Source organism: Pristiophorus japonicus, chromosome 8 (assembly GCF_044704955.1).
Source record: "Pristiophorus japonicus isolate sPriJap1 chromosome 8, sPriJap1.hap1, whole genome shotgun sequence".
NCBI lineage: Eukaryota > Metazoa > Chordata > Chondrichthyes > Pristiophoridae > Pristiophorus > Pristiophorus japonicus.
The window spans coordinates 221018208-221024531 of NC_091984.1; the positions used below are offsets into that span (position 1 = coordinate 221018208).

Below are 6324 nucleotides of genomic sequence, written 5' to 3' on the forward strand. Positions count from 1 at the left end.
TACAGCAGCTCCTCCACTTGCTCACCAAAGAAGCACCAAATACTACAGGGCACCTGCAGTACCTGAAAGAGCCCCACGTTGCATGGCCAAGCTCATTGGCAAGGCAAGACCCACTGGATGCTGGGCCCTGCTCCGATATTGAGGGCACCCACACAGCTTGTTGCTGCAGTAGATGCTCTCTGAAGGTGGTCCTCACTCTGTGACAGGCATTGCTCCCTCACTCACCTGCGAGGCATTAGGCTGCTGGTCAGTAAAGCTGGCCCCAATGTCTTTGGTGGCAGGGAGTTCGGGACATGCGCTAAACCCTGCAGGAAGGTCCGCCAGACCCCAAATGTGGGTGGACCAGGGCTAGTTTCACTCGGCAGTAACCTTCCTTCTGAAGCCTTCACCACTGAAGTTCACTAGATGCCAATAAAATGCAAGGTGTGAAAGCAGGGTGGCGGAGGCACTATGGATGCTGTCTATCTTGGCCTTAACTGGAGTCCACCCAAACTGTCCAGGAAATTGGTAGGATGAATACAGCTATAGCCTGAGGCCTTTGCAAGAGCCCAAGTAAAAACTAAAGCCCCCGCGCTCCGCCCCCTCCCCCAAGTGAAGGGGCCTCCGGAACCCACAGTTTTAGACTGGCTCACCCTCGTGTTAAATACATGAAAAAGCCTAAACAACTGGAGATCGTGGTCCAACTCGGGCTCCCAGCTTGGCTTCCGAAGGCGGGATGGCTCCGGGAAGCTGCCTCGGGCTGAAGAGACAGGGAAGGTTGATAGTGAGGCTCTGGGAACAGAGGAACAGAGATGAGGGCCTCACGATCAGCCTTCCCTGTGGGTTCATCCCGAGGAAGCTACCTGGAGGCTTCCTGCCTTCGGAAGTGATTAGTTACAGGCTCATGAATACAAAGGCCGATTGAGTTAGACCCTCCAGACATGAGCCCCTGCGTCGTGGGGGAGGTGACACTGAGACACACATATCCTCCCTTGGAGTGAGAGCCCTTGGAACCTAGATGACCCATAGGAATTGGGAGAGATCCTGGCACCAGCAGTCACGGACTCCTCCGAGCCAGCTGGTGCCAGGGCAGGACTCCCTCTTAATTCTGGGAAGTCTCGGGCAACAACCGGAGCGTCCCTTCTTGAGACTTTCCTGTTTAGTCCCGAGGTGGACCCCTGGCCGGCACTAGTTTGTAGATGACGGCACAGACTGGCCTTTACCCAGAGCCAGTGCAGTTCACCCCAAGCAGTGCCGAACTAAGCCTGGAGTTGGAGCAGGGTTAGTGCTTGATGCCGATGCAGGGACATGAGGACTAGATGGTTCTGTGGGGGGGGGGGGCCGGGGGTTACTGGCCATCAAATGAAACACAAATTGAAAGGTGTGGAGTTGGCACTGAGAAATGGATGGGACACAGAGGGAGGGCATCAGGAGAATTTCAGTTACACCGCTCTGCTCCTTCTGTGGTTTCTTTGCTGGCATGGATTTGATTTCTGTCACGATGTGTTCTCGCTTGTGTGTCTGATCCACTTATCTTTGTGGTTTTGTTGCTCACAACTTTAGTCTGTCGGTACTTTGATGAAACCGCCAATTTCTCTCTCTCATCCTGACACCAACCGTGTACATCTAGCAGAAGAAGAAATTACAGATTTGTTTTTAAATCACTGGATCACAACAAGACAACTGCAGGTACTTTAGAGCGACCCTTGTATAGTAAACCTTTGAAGCTGTAAAAAATTTTTTTTTTTTTTTAATTTTTCGTAGCCAATCTTTCCAATTCTTTGTCAGATCACAAACGCCAGAGGTCACCTTGCACACATCAAGGATCACCCTGCGCTAATGCTCTTAGCCAAAAGGCCTAGAGCCCAAGCACCGTTCCTGGAAGTACTGCAATACCAGGTTCGTGCCATGGAGGTGGATGGGTCAGCAACCCCACCCACCTCCTATTTCCAAAAAGCATAGGAGAACCACCTTCCTGATCCAGGGAGAACCACGTTGGGGTCATGGTTACTCGCCTGTCAGGTCAGTTACGCTTGATCTTAGCCAAAAGGCCGAGAAGCCTTTGAAGCTGTAAATGCTCAATGCAGATTCTGGGGGCAAAACTATCAACTTGTTTCTTTTCATGTAATTTGTGAGTTTGGTAAGTGGGTAAGTTCGGGCAAGTGGGGGTGGCAGGTGCTGTTTTGTCTTGTTTTTCCTACCAGTGCTGACACTAGAGCAGCTGATAAGGAGTGCGAGAGTAGGAGACGGAGGCCCAGAGACCAGCCCAACCAGCTGCAGACAAAGATAGAGGGGTGCGAAATCGAGAGGTGATGTCACAGCCAAGCTGGTAAGTGGTTGGTTGTTCGACTGCTAAGTATAACTCTCTATTAGACTGACTTTTAGATTGGTTTAATTGGCAGCGAACTACTAAGTAGCTGTTTGGTGTTTAAGTAAATTTTAGTAAGCAAATTAATTTAAGGGTTAAGTCATGGCAGGAGAGCTCAGACCCGTGTCATGCTCCTCCTGTGCTATGTGGGAAATCAGGGACTTTTCCAGTGTCCCTGACTACTATGTATGCAGGAAGTGTGTCCAGCTGCAGCTCCTGACAGACCGCATGATGGCACTGGAGCTGCGGATAGACTCACTCTGGAGCATGCGCGATGCTGAGAATGTTGTGGATAGCACATTTAGTGAGTTGGTCATACCGCAGATAAGGGTTAGGACAGATAGTGAATGGGTGACCAAGAGACAAGGCAAGAGCAGGAAGGTAGTGCAGGAGTCCCCTGCGGTCATCTGCCTCCAAAACAGAGATACCATTTTGGATACTGTTGGGGGAAATGACTTACGAGGGGAAGGCACCAGCAGCCAGGTTCATGGCACCATGGGTGGCTCTGCTGCACAGAAGGGCGGGAAAGAGTGCAAGAGCTATAGTGATAGGGGACTCTATTGTAAGGGGAATAGATAGGAGTTTCTGCGACTGCAACCGAGACTCCAGGATGGTATGTTGCCTCCCTGGTGCAAGGGTCAAGGATGTCTCGGAGCGGCTGCAGAGCATTCTGGAGAGGGAGGGTGAACAGCCAGTTGTCGTGGTACATTTAGGTACCAACGATATAGGTAAGAAGGGGGAAGAGGTCCTACAAGCTGAATTTAGGGAGCTAGGAGTTAAATTAAAAAGTAGGACCTCAAAGGAAGTAATCTCTGGATTGCTACCAGAGCCATGTGCTAATCAGAGTAGAGGGAGCAGGAAAGTTAGAATAAATACGTGGCTTGAGAAGTGGTGCAAGAGGGAGGGATTCAAATTCCTGGGACATTGGAACCAGTTCTGGGGGAAGTGGGACCTGTACAAAAGGGACGGTCTGCACGTGGGCAAGACTCGAACTGATGTCCTGGGGGTAACATTTGCTAATGCAGTTCGGGAGTGTTTAAACTAATATGGCAGGGGGATGGGAACCTATACAGCGAGACAGGGCGAAGTAATATGGAGTCAGAAACAGATGGTAGAAAAGTAAAAAGCAATAGTGGAAGGCCGAGTAAACAAAGGCAAGAAACAAAAAGGGTCACACTACATCATCATTCTAAAAGGACAAAGGGTGATAAAAAAACAAGCCTGAAGGCTTTGTATCTTAATGCAAGGAGTATCCGTAATAAGGTGGATGAATTAACTGTGCAAATAGACGTTAACAGATATGATGTGATTGGGATTACAGAGATGTGGCTCCAGGATGATCAGGGCTGGGAGCTCAACATCCAAGGGTATTCAACATTCAGGGAGGATAGAATAAAAGGAAAAGGAGGTGGGGTAGCATTGCTGGTTAAAGAGGAGATTAATGCAATAGTTAAGAAGGACATTAGCTTGGATGTTGTGGAATCTGTATGGGTAGAGCTGCAGAATACCAAAAGGCAGAAAACGCTAGTGGGAGTTGTGTACAGATCACCAAACAGTAGTAGTGATGTTGGGGATGGCATCAAATAGGAAATTAGGGATGCGTGCAATAAAGGTGCAGCAGTTATCATGGGTGACTTTAATATGCATATAGATTGGGCTAACCAAACTGGAAGCAATATGGTGGAGGAGGATTTCCGGGAGTACATAAGGGATAGTTTTCTAGACCAATATGTCGAGGAATCAACGAGGGGGGAGGCCATTTTAGTCTGGGTGTTGTGTAATGAGAGAGGATTAATTAGCAATCTCATTGCGCGAGGCCCCTTGGGGAAGAGTGACCATAATATGGTGGAATTCTCCAATAGGATGGAGAATGAAACAGTTAATTCAGAGACCATGGTCCAGAACTTAAAGAAGGCTAACTTTGAAGGTATGAGGCATGAATTGGCTAGGATAGATTGGTGAATGATACTTAAGGGGTTGACAGTGGATGGGCAATGGCAGACATTTAGAGACCGCATGGATGAACTGCAACAATTGTAAATCCCTACATGGCGTAAAAATAAAAAAGTGAAGGTAGCTCAACCGTGGCTATCAAGGGAAATCAGGGATAGTATTAAAGCCAAAGAAGTGGCATACAAATTGGCCAGAAATAGCAGCGAACCCGGGGACTGGGAGAAATTTAGAACTCAGCAGAGGAGGACAAAGGGTTTGATTAGGGCAGGGAAAATAGAGTATGAGAGGAAGCTTGCAGGGAACATTAAGATGGACTGCAAAAGTTTCTATAGATATGCAAAGAGAAAAAGGTTAGTAAATACAAACGTAGGTCCCCTGCAATCAGAATCAGGGGAAGTCATAACGGGGAACAAAGGAATGCCAGACCAATTGAACAAGTACTTTGGTTCGGTATTCACTAAGGAGGACACAAACAACCTTCCGGATATAAAAGGGGTCAGAGGGTCTGGTAAGAAGGAGGAACTGAGGGAAATCCTCATTCGTCGGGAAATTGTGTTGGGGAAGTTGATGGGATTGAAGGCCGATAAATCCCCAGGGTCTAATGGACTGCATCCCAGAGTACTTAAGGAGATGGCCTTGGAAATAGCGGATGCATTGACAGTCATTTTCCAACATTCCATAGACTGTGGATCAGTTCCTATGGAGTGGAGGGTAGCCAATGTAACCCCACTTTTTAAAAAAGGAGGGAGAGAGAAAACAGGGAATTATAGACTGGTCAGCCATCGGTAGTGGGTAAAATGATGACATCAATTATTAAGGATGTCACAGCAGCGCATTTGGAAAGAGGTGACATGATAGGTCCAAGTCAGCATGGATTTGTGAAAGGGAAATCATGCTTGACAAATCTTCTGGAATTTTTTGAGGATGTTTCCAGTCGGGTGGACAAGGGAGAACCAGTTGATGTGGTGTATTTGGACTTTCAGAAGCCTTTCGACAAGGTCCCACACAAGAAATTAATGTGCAAAGTTAAAGCACATGGGATTGGGGGTAGTGTGCTGACGTGGACTGAGAACTGGTTGGCAGACAGGAAGCAAAGAGTAGGAATAAATGGGTACTTTTCAGAATGGCAGGCAGTGACTAGTGGGGTACCACAAGGTTCTGTGCTGGGGCCCCAGATGTTTACTTTGTACATTAATGATTTAGACGAGGGGATTAAATGTAGTATCTCCAAATTTGCGGATGACACTAAGTTGGGTGGCAGTGTGAGGTGCGAGGAGAATGCTATGAGGCTGCAGAGTGAATTGGATAGGTTAGGTGAGTGGGCAAATGCATGGCAGATGAAGTATAATGTGGATAAATGTGAGTTTATCCACTTTGGTGGTAAAAACAAAGAGACAGACTATTATCTGAATGGTGACAGATTAGGAAAAGGGGAGGTGCAACGAGACCTGGGTGTCATGGTACATCAGTCATTGAAGGTTGGCATACAGGTACAGCAGGCGATTAAGAAAGCAAATGGCATGTTGGCCTTTATAGCGAGGGGATTTGAGTACAGCGGCAGGGAGGTGTTACTACAGTTATACAGGGCCTTGGTGAGGCCACACCTGGAGTATTGTGTACAGTTTTGGTCTCCTAACTTGAGGATGGACATTCTTGCTATTGAGGGAGTGCAGCGAAGGTTCATCAGACTGATTCCCGGGATGGCGGGACTGTCATATCAAGAAAGATTGGATCAACTGGGCTTGTATTCACTGGAGTTCAGAAGAATGAGAGGGGATCTCATAGAAACGTTTAAAATTCTGACGGGTTTAGACAGGTTAGATGCAGGAAGAATGTTCCCAATGTTGGGGAAGTCCAGAACCAGGGGTCACAGTCTAAGGATAAGGGGTAAGCCATTTAGGACCGAGATGAGGAGAAACTTCTTCACCCAGAGAGTGGTGAACCTGTGGAATTCTCTACCACAGAAAGTAGTTGAGGCCAATTCACTAAATATATTCAAAAAGGAGTTAGATGAAGTCCTTACT

At 47.6% G+C, this 6324-nt stretch overlaps 1 pseudogene; it reads right to left on the minus strand.

Annotated features, from left to right (window-relative positions):
* Nucleotides 1-1841: 1841 nt before the first annotated feature.
* LOC139269932 (U2 spliceosomal RNA) lies at nucleotides 1842-2042 on the minus strand (annotated as a pseudogene).
* Nucleotides 2043-6324: the final 4282 nt, after the last annotated feature.